This window comes from Eurosta solidaginis, chromosome 4 (genome assembly GCF_040869045.1).
Source record: "Eurosta solidaginis isolate ZX-2024a chromosome 4, ASM4086904v1, whole genome shotgun sequence".
Taxonomy (NCBI): domain Eukaryota; kingdom Metazoa; phylum Arthropoda; class Insecta; order Diptera; family Tephritidae; genus Eurosta; species Eurosta solidaginis.
The window spans coordinates 160,027,519-160,047,630 of NC_090322.1; the positions used below are offsets into that span (position 1 = coordinate 160,027,519).

Consider the following 20,112-nt stretch of genomic DNA (forward strand, 5'->3'; position numbering starts at 1 on the left):
GAAAATTATCCTGTACTATAGCACTCATCAACAGCTTTCATTTGATATCCATATTGTATAAACACATTCTAGGGGTACCCGGGTCCACGTTTTGGGCTATATCTCGAGACCCTAGCCTCCCAGTTGTATAAAAATTATCCTGTACTATAGCACTCATCAACAGCTTTCATTTGACATCCATATTGTATAAACAAATTCTAGGGGTATCCGGGTCCACGTTTTGGCCTATATCTCGAGACCCTAGTCTCCCAGGGGTATGGAAATTATCCTGTACTATAGCACTCATCAACAGCTTTCATTTGATATCCATATTGTATAAACACATTCTAGGGGTACCCGGGTCCACGTTTTGGGCTATATCTCGTGACCCTAGCCTCCCACTTGTATAAAAAATTATCCTGTACTATAGCACTCATCAACAGCTTTCATTAGACATCCATATTGTATAAACACATTCTAGGGGTATCCGGGTCCACGTTTTGGCCTATATCTCGAGACCCTAGTCTCCCTGGGGTATGAAAATTATCCTGTACTATAGCACTCATCAACAGCTTTCATTCGATATCCATATTGTATAAACACATTCTAGGTGTACCCGGGTCCACGTTGTGATCTCAAGACCCTGGACACGTAGCGAAAAAAAGGTAGACGTTGGCCGATTCTAAGACCTACCCAATTTGCTCACAAAATTTCATGAGAATCGGTTCAGCCGTTTCGGAGGAGTTCAGCCTCTAAAACCGTGACAGAAGAATTTTATATATTAGATAGCTTATTTTATTCATATACGACCCTTTTAAAAATCTGAACTGATTTTGATTATCTTCACTCAGCCCATATAATTTAGCAAGGATAGTATATCTGGCAAATTTAAATTTATCTTTAACGGCTTTTAATTTACGGCTTGTTAAACTTCCAAATTTTCTTCCTCTAAATGTGGGTGGTGCCACGCCCTTATTCCAAAATTTTTTAGAATTTATATTTTGCGTCTTAAAACCAATCCACAAACCAAATTTCATTAGCTTAGCGGTATTCGTCTTTGAATTATCTAATTTTTTCCATTTTTCTAAATTTTCGATATCGAAAAAGTGGGCGTGGTTATCGTCCGAATTCGCTCGTTTTCAATACCAATCTATTCTCGGTCCAAATAGGTGCGTATACCGGATGTGCTGAAGATAATTCAATATTTGCTCAAGTTATCGTGTTAACGGGCGGACAGACGACGGACATTACTTAATCAATTTTTTTAAATAGCGATCTGAGATGAGTGCCCAGGAACCTACATACCAAATTTCATGAAGATACCTTAAAATTTATTCAAGTTATCGTGTTAACGTACGGACGGACGGACGGACAGACGGACTGACGGACGGACATGGCTCAATCACATTTTTTTTCGATACTGATGATTTTGATATAAGGAAGTATATATCTATCTCGATCCCTTTATATCTGTACAACCAACACACAACAATGTTAGTATACTCTGTATGCAAAGCACGCTGAGTATAAAAAGGCGTAGGTACCAAGTCTTTGTGGATAAAACAAATGTGATATATTCGGCATAGACGTCAAAATTACAAATAGAACCGATCACCTGATTTTTAAAGTAAATATCACCCGCTGAGGATAGCCGTCCGTATGCGCCGCCATATTGAACATTCTGTCAAAACGCTGCCAAAACGCGAAAACATCCTGTCAGGCAGTTGACGCACAAGATATCACACTTGTTTGGTCCACAGTGTACCAAGTTCTCGAGAAGTTCGTTGTGTAAACATACAGATTTACGTTTGGAAAGTAATTTTTTCAAGTTAACTAAAGCTCACGAAGGGGTTGATGCTTACCCACAACTGCGGTGACTTTACGAGATACAAATAATTCCAGGCCTTCTGAGAAGAGCTTTGTCGTCTTCTTGTTGATAACAACCCATGTGTTTTATTATCGGCTGATTTTCGATAACAAATCGATACAGTTCTGACAAAGAACTCGATAACCTTCAAATAACACGCAGCTAAGTAATTGGTAACACTCCCATATAAGCTTCCAAAAACAGTTTTTCGGTAAGCACTCGATAACTGTTTAAAGCTAGTCGATAACTTTTCGAAAGCACCCCCATAAGAAATCCGATAACAAATCGATAATATATTGATAACATATGGATAATCTTTCGATGATAAATCCAAAACGTTTCAATGGCTAACAAATAACTTATCGATTTTAATTTTATTTTATTTTATTTTATTTTATTTTCTTATATTTAATTTCATTTTATTTTTTACTTTTTTATTTTTAATAAAATTTTTTATTTTTTTTTTATTTCATTTTATTTTATTTTTCTCTGTTTAAATTTATTTCATTACATTTTATTATATTTTAAATAATTTTGTTTTATTTTTATTTTACTTTGTGTTATATTATTTTTATTCATTTGGCTTTATGTTATGATAATTTTATTCATTGTTTTTTATTTGTTTTATTTTTTTATTTTTTTTATTTTTATTTTTTATTTTAATTATTCTGTTTTCTTTCTTTGTTTGCACTTAAATACTTCATATAAATACAATGAACTAATGCACAAAGATGTTAAATCCAACAAAACCATAAAAGGATACTAATTTCAAGTTAAACCTGAATACCTAACCACGTGCTTTACTCTTGTAAATACTTTTTGTTTCCGTGATAAAAATGATAAAAATGAAAAATAAAAACAGCAGCGTATACATCTCTTCGTGCACATACAAGCATAAAAATTTTGTACTTGCTCAGAAACTTCATTTTATATGTAGATGACATGTTCGCTGTGAGATTCTGCTCATATCAATCCTGCCACGTACCTTACTCCCACATTACTTTACGGTATAGTGACTGTACTTACGCTCTCAATCTTTATTACTCCATACAGTATTCCAATACCACACACTTTGCCTACACTTCTACATTATCTAGTACTCCATATAGTACATATACCAATATAGCATATTACGCCTGCATTTACATTCTACATATATCCCCCATATAGTATATATAGTACTATATATAGTATATCCCTTACAGAGACCACGCTTGCGCTTAGAATCAAGACTCCCCAATATCGTGGGCAAAGATATTTACACATCAAAAAACCATTACTTAATACAATAGCGTCACATAATGTGTGCTAAAATCGACGTCATTCCGTTATATAACAGAATATAACATCAATCATGCCACATAACATTTTGGAAATCGTTATCCGCCTTATCTTTCCAACGTAGTAAAGCCCTACCGTTCACTGTGCTAAGACTAGTGGGTAAAACAAGGTCATATATGTATCTAAGCACGAGTTTTTTAAATTGCTCAATATAACCCAGCTTGTGCGGAACAGTAGATTTTTGCGTAAAACGCCTGCAAGTCATGTCTTAGAGTCCTACATAGCCTTCAGGTCAAATTCTTGAGATAATATCTCTGGCTATAATCAATAATCACTCAAGTGCCATTTAAAAAGATAAGACTTAGGCAATTATTGCTTATAACCGTAGATAGTATATTTCGAGATTTAAGCAAGGGGATCACTGGTAAACAAAATTTTATTCACCGTTTCAGATTTTATTTTCCAACAGAGAATATGATCTTTTCAAACCGTCAAATTCGCTTAGTCAAATGAAGATTATCTTTTCCTCCTCGCATTTACCGAGTTCTTCCTCCTTCGCTATCTCCGAAGAGATTTAAGGACGAGCTTCTCTTCCAATTTGCGTCGTGCTTCCTAAATTAATCTTACAAGCTGTAGGTCCCCAAGCGGGATAAAATCGTTTAAGAATCAAGAAGAATTTCGAAATTATATCTACACTGTACATATGTCACTATATGGGAACTGTAGAAACAGTACGAATAGACGAGCTGAATCGAAGCTGGCGACTTTATCTCGTTCTGAACTGTAGAAATAGTAATTCAGACGGGCAATTTCACCACCTACAACATTGACATATTGAACTCGCCAGTTAAAAGCATGTAAAAGAGAGTGAGGCGCACTAATATGCACCAGAAGCGCACCAGTGTTGAACCAGAGATTTTCCCTACAGGGTTGATATTATTCAAGTTTTAGTGTAGTCAATGCTTGTGTCATAAATTATTACTAGCATGTGTACGCACTTTACTTCAAAATTAGGAAATTTTATTAATGCTAGACTTCCGTAAGGAGATTATTTAGCTACAACGGCAAGGCAAGCTTAAAATTAAGCGCCGTAATTATGCTTTAAGTCGGCATTAAAATACGCATGCGTAAGTGGGGGCATACTTCAAAATTATAGAAGTAACATTTTTCGTATTTTAAAACCTTTCTCACAATCACTACCTGGCGCCTCACTGCCTAGGTAGTTTTGGATGTAGCGTAGTAATTTCAGTCCGAGTATTTCACTCAATCACATTGGCATTAGTAGTCGTCTTTTATTCGTCGTAGGAGAGTTTGACTACTCAATGGCCTACATAGTCCTATTCAAACCAAAAACAAGTAAGGACGGGACTGTCTCCGGCTGTGCCGAAGACTTCATACACTTCATGAATGAGGCTGAACAATAATCGTATCCCATTCGTAATATACAAATAATCGGCTGTATAAGATATGAAATATATAGTGAACAGATGTACATACCTAAGCGATTTTTAAGATAAATATAAAATAAAAAATAGGTAAGTAGTTTGTGTAAGGATGCAAAGTTTAACGCTTTTTGTGGTCTGCATGAAATAGCTATGACAATGAATCACTTATCTTAACAATATATAATGTAACAGTAAGTGTTTGATGAAATTTTATGTTTCTAGCTGTTAAAAAATGAGAGTTTATATGGGGCATATAATATATATACCACCGATCTCTAAGATTTTTTCAGACAACAATATATTCTATATACGTAAGCATTCGGTGAAATTTGAAGCCTCTAGCTGTTAAAATGGGGTAGTAATTACGAAAAGCTTCTTATCGGAACAATAAGTTGTGGTGGAAACGGTCGTATGCTGGATATATGCTATAGTGGTCCGATCCGGCCGGTTCCGGCAAATATCTAATGGGACACCTAAATATACCCTCTCACCAAATTTTATCAAGATATCTCAAAAATTGAGGGACTAGTTGACATACAAACAGACAGATGGGCATGACTAAGTCAACTCAACTCTTCATACAGAGCATTTCGTTATACTTATTGGTGGGCCTATCTGTTTCCCTTTAAGGATTATAATTTTGAGATTCATCACGAAGTTAATATACCATTTCATTTTCATCAAAGTTATGAAAAGTTCGTCGCTATTAACGCTTGTACTCAAATTTAATATTTTTCGTAAAAAACACGAATTTTGTAATTCCTAAGTTATCCGGCTTGTAATTCCGAAGTTTTCTGAAAATAAAATCGACTCGGGATTACGCGATTGGTACCACCAATACATGCATATGTAAATACATATAGGAAGTAAATTTTCAAGCCCCAAACGCGTTTCATGAAGTGGGATGTACGAGCCGGTTACTATTAATCTAGACATGTACATACATATGTACATTTATACATATATATGGGGTATTCCATCCCATTTCGACCAATTTTGAACCCGCCCCTTTAGAATTGGCTGAAAGTTTTTCTTCTTTTTCTAGCTTACGAAAGACGTTTTTCAGAATTTTTTTTTAATTTTTTCATCCAACTCAAAAAAAGTTATGAATTTAAAAAAAACCCGTTTTTGTATTCAAAATGCTATAATTTTTTCAAAAATTTACCGTTTGGGATTTTTTTTAAATTTGTTTTTAAATGTACTTTTCGGAAAAAATACAAAAAAATTATTAAAGTTTTTTTTGTAATTTTTCACTTTTTCGAGATTTTTCGAATTTCGCCATTTTTTTTTTCTCATAAAAAACTTCAATCAATTCTGCAATCATCCCCACTTATCCCGGAGTGGGCCGATTTTTTTGTTTTTTTTTTTTTGAATTGAAAAAAAAAACTTCAAAAATGTGTTTGTATTTTTTCCGAACAGTACATTTAACAACAAATTTAAAAAAAAAAGATCCCAAACGGTCAATTTTTGAAAAAGTTATAGCATTTGAAAACAAAAACGGTGTCCAACCCAAAATAAGTTATGATTTAAAAAAAAAACCAAAACCGTGTTTTTTTCAAAATGCTATAACTTTTTCAAAAATTTACCGTTTGGTAACTTTTTTTTTTTAATTTTTTTTTAAATGTACTTTTCGGAAAAAATACAAAAAAAATTTTAAAGGTTTTTATTCAATTAAAAAAAAAAAAATCGGCCCACTCCGGGATTAGTGGGGTTGATTTCAGAATTGATTGAAGTTTTTTATGAGAAAAAAAAAAAAAAAATGTGCGAAATTCGAAAAATCTCGAAAAACTGAAAAATTACAAAAAAAAAAGATCCCAAACGGTCAATTTTTGAAAAAGTTATAGCATTTTGAAAAAAACACGGTTTTTTTTTTAAATCATAACTTATTTTGAGTTGGACACCGTTTTTGTTTTTAAATGCTATAACTTTTTCAAAAATTGACCGTTTGGGATCTTTTTTTTTTTTAATTTGTTTTTAAATGTACTGTTCGGAAAAAATACAAAAAAATTATTAAAGTTTTTTTTTTTTTGTAATTTTTCACTTTTTCGAGATTTTTCGAATTTCGCCATTTTTTTTTTCTCATAAAAAACTTCAATCAATTCTGCAATCATCCCCACTTATCCCGGGGTGGGCCGATTTTTTTGTTTTTTTTTTTTTTGAATTGAAAAAAAAAACTTCAAAAATTTGTTTGTATTTTTTCCGAACAGTACGTTTAAAAACAAATTAAAAAAAAAAGATCCCAAACGGTCAATTTTTGAAAAAGTTATAGCATTTTGAAAACAAAAACGGTGTTTTTTTAAATTCGTAACTTTTTTTGAGTTGGATGAGAAAATTTGAAAAAATTCTGAAAAACGTCTTTCGTAAGCTAGAAAAAGAAGAAAAACTTTCAGCCAATTCTAAAGGGATCGGGTTCAAAATTGGTCGAATTGTGATGGAATACCCCATATGTAAGTGTGTACCACCTCTATGTGGTCAGTGTTTTGAAACCTTTTTTGTTATGTTTGTTTTTTTTTTGGCTCTTTTTTTTTCAATTTGTAAATACTTATTTTGATTGAAGTGTTTTGTCATATAAAAAATTGTTTGAGCGTTTAATTTGTTTCAGGACGGACTTGACCAAAAAAAAAAATGTATGTGTTTTTTTTTGCATACATTGTTATGTTTGTATACATTTCATTGCTCAGGTATATGTGAAAATGAAAATGTCGGGTCATTCAATTGCTCTTAAGAGTTGCGTTATGGACATCACGCTAACCGCCCACAAGTGTCTCGCTTTAGTATTATTTGCTTAATGAACTGAAATTTTTTTTATACTCAGCTGAGCAGAGCTCACAGAGTATATTAATTTTGTTCGCATAATGGTAACCCGTAACGGCATAAACTAATCGAGATAGTTACAGACTTCTATATATCAAAATGATCTGGGGGAAAAAAGAAATTCATTTAGACATGTCCGTCCGTGCGTCCGTCCGTCAGCCAACACGATAACTTGAGTAAGTTTTGAGGTATCTCAAAAAAGTGCGATAATCAACCCTAAGACGGATAAAGCGATGCAAATTGGTAGGTGGGTTGATCTTATGACGCAGAATAGAAAATTAGTAAAAATGTTGAAAAATGGGCGTGGCACCGCCCACTTTTAAAAAAAGCTAATTTAAAAGTTTTGCAAGCTGTAATTTGGCAGTCGTTGAAGATATCATGAAATTTGGCAGGCACTTTACTCCTATTACTATGTGTTCTAAATAAAGATTAGCAAAATCGAAAGACGAACACGCCCACTTAAAAAAAATGTTAAGAGTCTAATTTTAACAAAAAATTTAATATCTTTACTGTATATAAGTAAATTATGTCAACATTCAACTCCAACATTTGTCTCCAAAGCTCTCAGCAGTGTATGTAATGTTCGGTTACACCCGAACTTAGTCTCCTTACCTGATTTTTTTTTTTTTTGTGTCGAAGGGGCGAAAGTACATCATTTTAATGAACAGATTTCTTAGTGCCAATTTTTAAACCCAGCTGTATTTGCACACATTTATTGGAAATTTGTTATATTCCATATTTTCCCCTTTGTGTTATTTAGGGCGTTCCAATGATTTACCCAGCATTTGATCACGGTGAAATCTCATTGGAAGGATCACTGCCTGTATTGCTTTACGATCCTGATCGTACTCCTTAGATCCATAACTTATTATAATTTTTGGTAATATTTTGACAGTGCCATAGTTACGGTTTCAGTGGTAATGGACGGGACCAACATGTTTTACGCCGACTACGGACGGCATCTGCAAGTCAGATGAGCTTTCACTGAGAAGCTTTGCACTTGGAATGATTGCCATATCACTGCCGAGGGACGACCTCGCTTACAAAAACTTTTCTCTAATTGTAAGAACTTGTTTTCCACATTTTTTATGTTTCTTTGCCCAAAACTTGAATCAAGGTCCTTCGGTGTGATAAGCGGAGCACGCTATCACCACACGATGGCGGCGGAAATTTTTTGACTAATAACTAGTATTATTAGTTTCTTGTAACTTACCACAAATGGGGTATATATTTATCCATAAAAAATTTTATGGGATTTTGCAAAAAGAGCTACAGTACTAATATCTAATAACCGGTGTTGGCAATTGAAACACGTCCAAAAATATCGAGGGCGGTATAAAAATACGCATATTGAACTTAATAGCAATGGTCCAAAGGCTGATATTGAAAACTTTACTTCGGTGAGGAGCTTTGAGCCGAAAATCAATTGCTCATTTTGTTGTGGTTCATGTATTTTTCACATTTTGTTGTAGATACGCCAATGAAAAATGAATCGTTTTTCCACCATGGTATCAAATGAATAAATTTAACCTGTATAAGGTATCGAATGGAAAAAAGTTGGTAAATATCGGGCACCCTAATGCGTATGGCTGAAAGTGCTACCAAGTCAGTTAGCTTTCAAAAATCTACCACAAAAGACGAAATCAACAGAGCCACTCTTTTAATTCGAAATTGATCCAGATAAATATCAGGATGACATTGATGTTGTTGCATTTGCATGTTAAATTATCATTATCAGTATCTGGATCGGCATCTGATTCAGTGTTAATTGGAACTCAGCTTTTGTCTAAATGCTCTGAACTACATATGTGAGAAATAGTGATTAAGAATGCAATGCCGCTCTGGAGTTTTTGTTTTCGCTTTTGCTCCTTCTCTGAACATGAACAAAGCATAGAGTAGAACCGTACCATAAAAAATGATAGAATTTCTTTGGCTCAGCTATGAGCTACGTAATTTTTTTGCGCAAAGCAAATAGCAGAAAAAAACTCCGAATGAAATGCTCTTAGCTCTATACTCTGTCCATGTTCAGAGCCCAAGTTGTAACAGAGCATATTTTTCGTTGCTACTGCTACTCTGGAAAATCAAATGCAAGCACTTATGGAAGGTGTCAAATTTTTAGCTCCATGGCAAGCCTTTTAACGGTTGTTCGCAAGATTCCTCCCCTTCAGTATGAGTTTTTTAAAACATCGATCAATACGCCGCATAGAGTGCTGAATTTTAAATACTATAGCTCAGTAAGTAAAAGAGCCATTTTAATTAAATGTTTCATATATACAAGGCTCCCTTAAAAATAAATTCAACAACACAAACTTCTTTAGGACGTAGGCGTGGGAAGCCACTTGACACTAGACAAAATGTATTGTTTCCGATGACGACTCGTACACTTATGAATGTATTTCCATTGAATTTCCACCAAAAATTTAGACTAGGTTGATCTCCACGGTTGACAACCCTTTTCGATTTTCTTAATTGTTTTTAATTTGCATTGTTTTCTTCAATTTTAATATACGTATGTATAAGCAATAAAGACCTAGATTTTCTTTCTTAAATTCACTTAATAAATTCCCGTAAATGTATATTTTATTCCAACAAAATTTTTGTTGTTATATCGGCCTACTGATTTTAAGATCGCGGGTTCGAATCGAGCTCAAGGCCTAACAATAATTTTTTTTTTGTCATTATTATTGTTATGATAAATTTTTTCTTAATTGAAAAAATTTTTAAATTAGAATAGAAGAAAGAAAAAATTTTAGACAACTGCCAAAGCTCGTTGTATAGATCCATTTCGGGAACTGCTAAATTCCTTCATCGGCAACGTTTAGGCGCCGCTGCTATAACCATTCAGCCATCACAGCGGTTTTTTGTTTGTCTTCATTAATCCTACTTCTATTCTGTTTCGTGCCAATTGATATTCACAACACTGCGACATCTGTTGCAGAATGGCTGTGAAAATTGGACTTGTTTGTTGGCAATGCTGCCATAGTGTCATATTTTATTGACACTTTTTTCCCCGTGCGCTGGGATGTATTAACAATTTTTGTTGTTATATCGGCCTACTGATTTTAAGATCGCGGGTTCGAATCGAGCTCAAGGCCTAACAATAATTTTTTATCATTATTATTGTTATGATAAATTTTTTCTTAATTGAAAAAATTTTTAAATTAGAATAGAAGAAAGAAAAAATTTTAGACAACTGCCAAAGCTCGTTGTATAGATCCATTTCGGGAACTGCTAAATTCCTTCATCGGCAACGTTTAGGCGCCGCTGCTATAACCATTCAGCCATCACAGCGGTTTTTTGTTTGTCTTCATTAATCCTACTTCTATTCTGTTTCGTGCCAATTGATATTCACAACACTGCGACATCTGTTGCAGAATGGCTGTGAAAATTGGACTTGTTTGTTGGCAATGCTGCCATAGTGTCATATTTTATTGACACTTTTTTCCCCGTGCGCTGGGATGTATTAACAATTTTTGTTGTTATATCGGCCTACTGATTTTAAGATCGCGGGTTCGAATCGAGCTCAAGGCCTAACAATAATTTTTTATCATTATTATTGTTATGATAAATTTTTTCTTAATTGAAAAAATTTTTAAATTAGAATAGAAGAAAGAAAAAATTTTAGACAACTGCCAAAGCTCGTTGTATAGATCAATTTCGGGAACTGCTAAATTCCTTCATCGGCAACGTTTAGGCGCCGCTGCTATAACCATTCAGCCATCACAGCGGTTTTTTGTTTGTCTTCATTAATCCTACTTCTATTCTGTTTCGTGCCAATTGATATTCACAACACTGCGACATCTGTTGCAGAATGGCTGTGAAAATTGGACTTGTTTGTTGGCAATGCTGCCATAGTGTCATATTTTATTGACACTTTTTTCCCCGTGCTCTGGGATGTATTAACAATTTTTGTTGTTATATCGGCCTACTGATTTTAAGATCGCGGGTTCGAATCGAGCTCAAGGCCTAACAATAATTTTTTATCATTATTATTGTTATGATAAATTTTTTCTTAATTGAAAACATTTTTAAATTAGAATAGAAGAAAGAAAAAATTTTAGACAACTGCCAAAGCTCGTTGTATAGATCCATTTCGGAAACTGCTAAATTCCTTCATCGGCAACGTTTAGGCGCCGCTGCTATAACCATTCAGCCATCACAGCGGTTTTTTGTTTGTCTTCATTAATCCTACTTCTATTCTGTTTCGTGCCAATTGATATTCACAACACTGCGACATCTGTTGCAGAATGGCTGTGAAAATTATTAACAATTTTTGTTGTTATATCGGCCTACTGATTTTAAGATCGCGGTTTCGAATCGAGCTCAAGGCCTAACAATAATTTTTTATCATTTTTATTGTTATGATAAATTTTTTCTTAATTGAAAAACATAACAATAATAATGATAAAAAATTATTGTTAGGCCTTGAGCTCGATTCGAACCCGCGATCTTCCAACAAAATTTTTAAAAACTTATAAAGCTCAATGCATGCTCATTAATAGAAAGTATATTTTGTATTCAAGTATTTTTATTAAATCGACAGATAGATATGGTTAAAAAGAAATTTCGCCAATATTAGCCAGCTGCCTCGCGTATCCACTTTTACAAATAAAATCCCAAGGCTGAATGGAAAATAAAAATTAAAGAAACATTCTTTCAAAACATAAAATGTATCGTGTAAACAAAATTTATTTTATTACGTTTATATGTATGTATGATGTATGTTTCTTTTCTCATTTCAAGGGCCTTTATTAGAGTAGGCCATTTCAAGATATAACTAAAATGAGTTATCTGCAACGTGTCATCATAATTATGCGCTTTATTGAACGATTTTATTTACTCCTTTCTTATCACGTTTCTTATATACTTCCATGTCATTCTGTTGTTGTTGTTGTAGCGATAAAGACACACTCCGAAGGTTTTTAGGGATTGTTATCGATGTTGGTGATTCTTTACCGGATATAGATCCGGCACGTTTCGATTAAAGCATCATTAGGGTACCAGCGCGACGATATTGCGAACGATTTAACATGACCCCATTGAACCTTTTACGCGCTGTAAGTGATACATTATACATTTTGTAACAGGATTCCCCTCGAATGGGTGAGCTTGACCATTGGATTGCGAAAGCTGTGAAGCTATAAAGCTTTCTATTGTCAACCCCTTGAATCCATCCATGTCATTCTCTTGTCTAATACCTCTACCTCTGCGTATCGCGACCTTGTCTTATGGAAATATTTTTCTCCTTACTTTTTTTCTTTTTTCTCTACTTTCTTTAAGACTCTGTTTCAAATCATTTTTATACCCAACTGTATTTGTACACAGGGTATTACAACTTTGATTGGATAACAGTTGGTTGTAGAGGTATAAAGGAATCGAGATAGATATAGATTTCCGTATACGGAAAAAAGTTTGATTAGCCATGTCCGTCCGTCTGTCTGTCCGTTACCACGATGACTTGAGCAAATTTTGAAATATCTTCACCAAACTCGGTATACGGGCTTATCTGGAATAGATTGAAAATGAGCGAAATCGGACGATAACCACGCTCACTTTTTCCGTATCGAAAATTTAGAAAAAATGGAAAAAGTGAGATAATTCAAAAACAATTACCTCTAAGCTAATGAAATTTTAATATGGGCGTGGCGCCACCCACATTTAGAAGAAGGAAATTTGAAAGTTTAACAAGCCGTAAAACAAAAGCCGTTAAAGATATTACATTGAAATTTGGCAGAGACACTATCCTTGCCATATTAGATGGACTGAGTGAAGATAATTAAAATCGGTTAAATACCACGCCCACGTTTCCTTAAGGTCTAACCTTAACAAAGTTTGAAATAACTCTATGGTATTTAACTAGATTTGACTGATATTCTACTTCATTAGTGGTGTGGTTGAGCTAAGAACAAAACTTAAACAAATTTTGAAAATGGGCGTGACCGACCCTTTTTCTCCCCTTTTCAAAATACTTTTAATGCCATTAGTCGAACAAAAATCTCCCAATCCGAACGAAATTTGGCATAAATTTTTTTTTCATATTAATGAATACCACTTTATAAATCCTGTAATTACCTGGACAGCTTCTTCTGGTCTTCTTCTTAAGTTCGAGCCGAAGATATTATTTTGTTACATGATGTGTACAAAATTCTAAAGATTCTGCAGATTTTGCTCTTCTAACTTCAAAATTGGAAGTGCGTGAAGTCAAGAATAAATTAAATCGGATCAGAGTGAGTCAAACGTTTTACTTTAAGGCCAAGGTGTTTTCGTTAAAATTCGTATACCAAATGAGATTTCACTTTCATCATTGCAAACAAAACTAAAAACAAAGGCACCCTAATACTTAGATACGTATTTTTTTATATCTGTATACATATGTTAATTTAAGCATATTAAAAATTGTTTTAATCAAAAAGAGAAAACGAAACGAAAAACGCTTTTATGATCTTTTGGACGATTGGGGCCCCAATCGCTCACCACAACATTGTTAATGATGATACTAATTTGGGAAGATATACTCACCAGGAGTTTAAGGTCAAGCTACTTTTCCTATGTCCTAGTAATCGGCGTTATATATGTATAGTATTTAAGCTGACTCGGTGAAGTTAATGAAATATAATCGCTTGACCGTTAACTGTCTCAGAATCAATCACTTTTCCTTTTTTCATGCACCAACAAAAACTGTTGAGGTGTAAACTTATTATTGTCTTACTTACTTAATTGGCGCTTAACCGATTAAACGGTTGCGGCCATCCAACAAGGCGCACCAGTCGCTTCTTCGTTGTGTGAGCTGGCGCAAATTGTCACATCCAGGGAGTTTAAATTATTATTCCTCTGCTTCAATAGGCAGTTTCCGATAAAAATACTTCCTTAGCCCGAAGTATCATCTTTTATTCGCACCTATTAAAGTCAGCTTCTTAATTATAGAGCTCTTAGAACTTTTTCTTGAAGAAAAGAAGTTCTAATAAGTGATTGCAATGCGTGAATCACAAATTCCGATAGAAATTAGAAATCACAAATAAAAATTGTTTAGGTCAACAAATTGATTTAAATGAACACTCAACCTAGCATTTATGTAGATACATTTTAGCACATACATACCTACCTATGTACATAGTTCTATTAGTTAGGGAGATAAATTTCTCGCTGATTTTTTGAGTGCTCTTATTCTCTACTATAGTCTTTAGTGTTTTTTTTTTTTTTTTAGTTTTTAATGTGTAAATTGCAAACTTTTTGTGCTACTTAAATTTAGCACAACAAACAACATTTGTTTGGCACTTTGCGATACGTTGCGTTATATACCCAGTAGGAATAACGAATAAATTTCCTGTCAACTGTTAGTTTCATGCGATGCTCGCTCAACTAGCTTAGAGCGATACGTGAAAAATGCAATCGTAACATCAAAATAAAACCAGTGAGGATCGGACTATCTTCAGCTGTGCCGAAGGCTTCATACCTTCATACCTTTCATTAATGGGGATGAACAATAATCTTATCCCGTACATACCTAAACGATTTTTAAGATAAATATAAAATAAAAAATGGCAAAAAACCCCTTATCTGAAGGATCGGTTGTATGGGATATATATTATATATAGCTCCGATCGAAATGATTTTTATTGGAAATCTTCTATGATATATTTGAATATATATAACCAAGTTTCACGTTTTTATATTGGAAACAAAGGGAGAAATGGCCAGAAATCTTTCTATCTGAACGATCGGTTGTATGGGAGATATATGTTATAGCGGTCCGATCCTACCGGATCCGACAAATGTCTAATATAGTACAAAAATACATCCTTGTGCCAAATTTCATTGAGACATCTCAAAATATGAGGGACTAATTTGCGTTCAAACAGACAGACGGACATGGCTATATCAACTCAGTTCGTCGCCCTGATCAATTCGGTATACTTAATGGTGAGTCTATCTTCTATATTTACAAACGTTACAAACAGCGGACCAAAGTTAATATACCATTTCATGTTCATGAAAGGTATAATGAGCTTCAACCAAGCCAAGGTGTGTGTGATGTTGTCCTCATACAAGAGTCCGTAATGTCATTTCCATAAGCGAGGCTATTGAAAAAATGTTTTTATTCAATTTTTTCTCGAATATTTTCATTTTTCGAAAAGCATAGCAAACGGTGGAAGCTATGGTACGGATGTAGTTCGCTGGCCTATCATAAATATCCTTATGTAGACTAAGAAAGCCTGATGTCCATACACATACAATCGGCACGGCCTTGCCGATTAGTGTGATCAAGCATTCCTTCTACCAAGAGGTGATTTCTACCTAGCAAGTGAATTTCCTTCTACTAAAGGTAGCTCTATTCATGTTTCCATCTTACCCATATCAAACCTATATCTAAACAGCAAGCAACTCAATAAAACACTTTGTTCAAAAATCTGCTTCAATATAAACACTGATATAGTTTCAAGTTTTTCCTTAATCTTTTTTCGTTGATAACTGGGTATATTCCTAAATCGATTCTAAGCATCTCTCCATTTTTGGCTTGAGAATCGATGAAAGCCCTCCCAGGGCTGGAGTTGACAATCACATTTGGTAAAGGCTCTGCGAACATGACTCCAAACACCCCAGGCAAAGTTCGCTCCCACTACTGTTGGTTGTATCACTGAATAAGATACTATTGGCATTTGCATACGACGTGGTTATCGCTATCCTTTCCCTCAACGTTAAGCAAAATCCAACAAAATGCGCTAGGCAGGTTACATATCTGATCCGCATCGACCGACCCCAATATCAACATAATATATCATGATAATATTCTGCAACATTACCAAAAGGCCTCTGTTTCGACTGCCTTCGCTAGATGGCACAAAAATTTCGCTAAAACGATCAATAGCGAAAGAATAGTAGAGAAGCAGAACCTGAGCCTTAAGGGCAAAACTTATGATGTAGTTTTACACAGCGGTCATAAGATCCGTCCTATCGCAACAGTGTGGTAGCATTCCACATACGCCTTACAGCTATTGGCTCAGGCATTAGGCGTAGGCAGTCTCATTGCTGGAACGAAAAGAAAAAGGATTTCCGATGATTATTAAACACAATTTTGTATTTCGCCCTCGCTTAACTTTGATAGGAGTTTGCCAGCAGAGTGTTACCTCAATTTATACCGATGGGTTGAAAATAGACTTCGGAATATAGAGGACCTGTGTTCTCTGTTGGATAATCATGCAAGCGGCTGTGAGGTATGTATATACTCCGTCAGCCAAGCAGCGCTCATTTACCTTCCCTAAGGCCATCTATAACTGTCAGAGGGTACTACGCGAAGCATAAAATTTGACCGCAACTCGAAATTAGTATTGTATGTAAAGTAACTAAAAAAAGCCTAGCCAAACAACAAACCGAAAATAATCTTTAATTTACTTAAGAGGTCTAGAAAATAAATATGTAGGCTCATAGTCACAATTACAATACACTGGCCAGAATTAATGGGTATATTCTTCAACGAGCTTCAACGATAGAATTGATTCAATGAAATTCTTGCTACATGGTATATTTTAATGAGCCACGCGTAAATTAATGCAAATAGTCTTATTTGCAAATGTGTGCGTTTATATTTATATATATTCTACGATAAACAATTAGTTAATGTTTACAAATGCCAAATAAAATAACGCCAGTCAGTGGGTTTAGTGGCCTGAATTTGCCGGTTTGGTATTGATAATGGAAGAACATACAACAGTGGAAATTAATTAGAAATTTCCTGGCAAATAATTTGTTCGGGTATAATTAACCAGTTTGTGATATGCCCTTCACCTCGGTTATCATATCTGGTTCAAATTATTTGATTCTAATTTTTTTACTTGTACACGAGAATCAATTTTTTTTTTTACACAGGCAATCAAAAATTTAATTTGCTGCGCCATATTTTCCATTTTCTCAAGGTAAACGCGAAACTTTTATTTACCAAAATCCATTCTTACTTTCTTTATATTAGGTCGGCTTCATGTTTGCTTGCGAATTTCAGTACGAAATTGGGGAATCTTTCAATGCACAGTGGTCGGCTCCATAGGCCAAAAATAAACAAAATCAAAGTGAAAAGTTTGTCACCAAATGTGTGGTTAGTATCTCTTATTAGAACAGCCTTTTAAATGGTATATTTGTTTTTGTTGTATACGAACTGTACTCTTTAAGAATAGCTTCAAATTGAGGTTATGGTATAAGTTGGTTTTTGCAGTGTGAGCAAGTTAAAAATAAAGTGCAAGTTTAAGATATTTAAAAATACATAAAATATCATTCTATTGAAATAAATAAAAAATGAAAAAATTTAATTCAAAGATATTTACTTCATTTTGAAATAATTTTAGTCTCTTTAGCTTGTTGTGTTTTTTTTTGTTATTTAAAATTTCACCAGTGCCTTTATTAGAGTGTTTATTTCAATTTCAGCTTAAGTTTTAGTTAGGTTCCTCACTGATCCTCACGTTGGGACTTATATCTTAATATTAGCCAAGGTTTTAACATTCTAAATTGTTAATATCAGCTGCCAATTTCTGCCACCAACTATGTTTTGCGAGAGTTTTCTGATAGCGTCACCATGATAAATTATTGTCGTATGTTATATGTGCTCACATGTAACATACGACATTATATTATCTACGATATGCAAATGTAAACTTTTGTGTATGTTTGTTGTTTTGTTATTGTTATGTATGCAAGATCTTTTAATAACCTTAATTTCTTTATTTAATCCTATTAAACATTGTATTTGCGATACACATCTTACCAATTGGAACTATCGCGCATGTATATGCATGTAGCGAAAGTGGGTGGTTGTGGGTCGGTATGAAGGTATCACCCGCACCAATTTTATGAAAAAATAATTCTCACATATTTGTAAAGCCGTGAACAAAGTTTCACGTTGATATCTCACTGGAAGTATTTTTCGCCATCAACTCCATATAAGATTGACCAGTGTGCAATGGTTTTTGAGTAACTTTTTCGTGGGGCTAGAGTGTTGAAACTGGAACATACTGCAACGAATTTACTGCAAATCCTCTTATTTGCCCTTTTGCTAGGTTCGTATCGCTAAACTGTTGAATAAATAACTCCAATAATGAATAATGGAAAAATGGCCTTTATTAAAGTACTTCACAATAACACTCAAACTGTGCAACGAATAGCTTGCTTAATAACCAAACTGATAGCTTAAATGAAACTGACTTTCCAAATAATACTGCTATTGCTCGCTAGATATCGTCTTAATCGAAACTGCTTGACAACTCAAATCAAAATGAATTCCAGCGCCTCTACATCTGCTGCCTTTTATACTCTCTGATATCAAAGTTCGCATCTTCTAGAATCTACTAGCATTGTCCATGAGCTCTCAAACTTCTCAGCTATAACTAAAATTGCACGATTTTATAGCTTCTCTCATACCCCATGCTTGTATGTGTGAGCGACACTTCCACAATTATAATTGCCTACATTTAGGAGTATCTCAAATAAGATGTCTGCATATGGTTGTGCTTTGCTTCTCTGCTGCGTGTACCTACATATGTGTAGACATAATGATTTATTCGTTTATGTAGATACAAGTGACTGTCTGCTTTATTGTTGTTGTGACTTTATTTACTTAACATCAGACTAGGGATGTGAGTATCGCTTAGTGTCACTCATAGTCGTCACACTGCCCTCCACCTAAGTCTGATCGTCCCGATCAGACAAATCTCCCGATCTAAACGCTGCTAGCATCTCCAATTGAACCACTCTTCTACATCGAGGTTTCCCAATGGTTTGTATGGGGTAGATGGTGTCACTGATCTTCTTCACAACTTTGTACGGGCCTTCCCAACTGCACCGAAATTTGGATGGAACACCTTTCTGTCGGTGGTGGTTGTATAGCAGTACCAAATCTCCCTCTCGGAAACCTTCTGAATTATTTTCCTTGTCCTACCTGTATTTCATCTTACTACTCATTATCCCGGATCGTTCCCTCGCATTCTGATGCTGAGCCAATGAACTACTTCGTAGAGCTTGTGCTTGACGGATTGGTTTCGCATACTCAGCATCGTTCCCACGTTTCACAACAGTAGTGCGCTCTGGCTTGAAACTACCCTCGCATTTTTTCTGGGAAATTCGTTGCTTCGGTGTTGTGCGTCCATTAGGTTTTGTCAATGCCGGTCTTTTTCTCGCAGGTACTTTTAATTTCGCTTTATTTGGCCCATTCGATCCATCAACCTTTACCTTTGACTTTCGTGGCCTTTGTCGCCTTTTCTCCACCAGCACTCGATTACTGCTGAAACTTTTTCCAAACTAAAGTTAAGTGGTATGTCCTGATTCTTATAGCGCATAATTTTTCTCCGCATATCGATCCTGATGTCATAGTCAACCAAGAAGTCCACTCCCAATATGACTTCTTCAACGATCTCCGCCACAACGAATTTGTGTAGAACCATGAGTTTTCCAATTAATACCTCACATACCACTTCGCCTTGGACTTGATTATACTCGCCTGTGACCGTACGCAACTTTGCTCCAGGTAATGACTTTACTCTCCTGTAAACCAAATCAGATCGAATCAAGGAATGAGATGCCCCCGTATCTATAGTCAGTACACGCTCTTTACCATCCACATTCCCTCTGATGGTAAGACTGCTTGATTTCCTTCCAATCTGCGGCACAGATATCACAGGACATTCAATAGCCGGGGCAAGTTTTCGTTCTTTACATCCGACACGCTCTTGCTCATTTCCGCCAGCT

At 34.8% G+C, this 20,112-nt stretch overlaps 1 protein-coding gene across 13 annotated transcripts in view; it reads left to right on the plus strand.

Moving 5' to 3' along the window:
* LOC137250548 (probable serine/threonine-protein kinase dyrk2) overlaps positions 1-20,112 on the plus strand; it is a 106,059-nt gene that overhangs the window by 23,541 nt on the left and 62,406 nt on the right. For 3 of the 13 annotated variants that reach the window (XM_067783537.1, XM_067783545.1, XM_067783542.1), the window contains exon 2: positions 17,351-17,473. The exons of 9 other annotated variants lie outside the window; for them this stretch is intronic. The gene's annotated coding sequence lies outside the window, so the exon portion shown is untranslated. Of the gene's footprint in view, positions 1-17,279; positions 17,298-17,350; positions 17,474-20,112 lie in introns of those variants that run through there. One more of the 13 variants, XM_067783538.1, reaches the window with a different exon arrangement.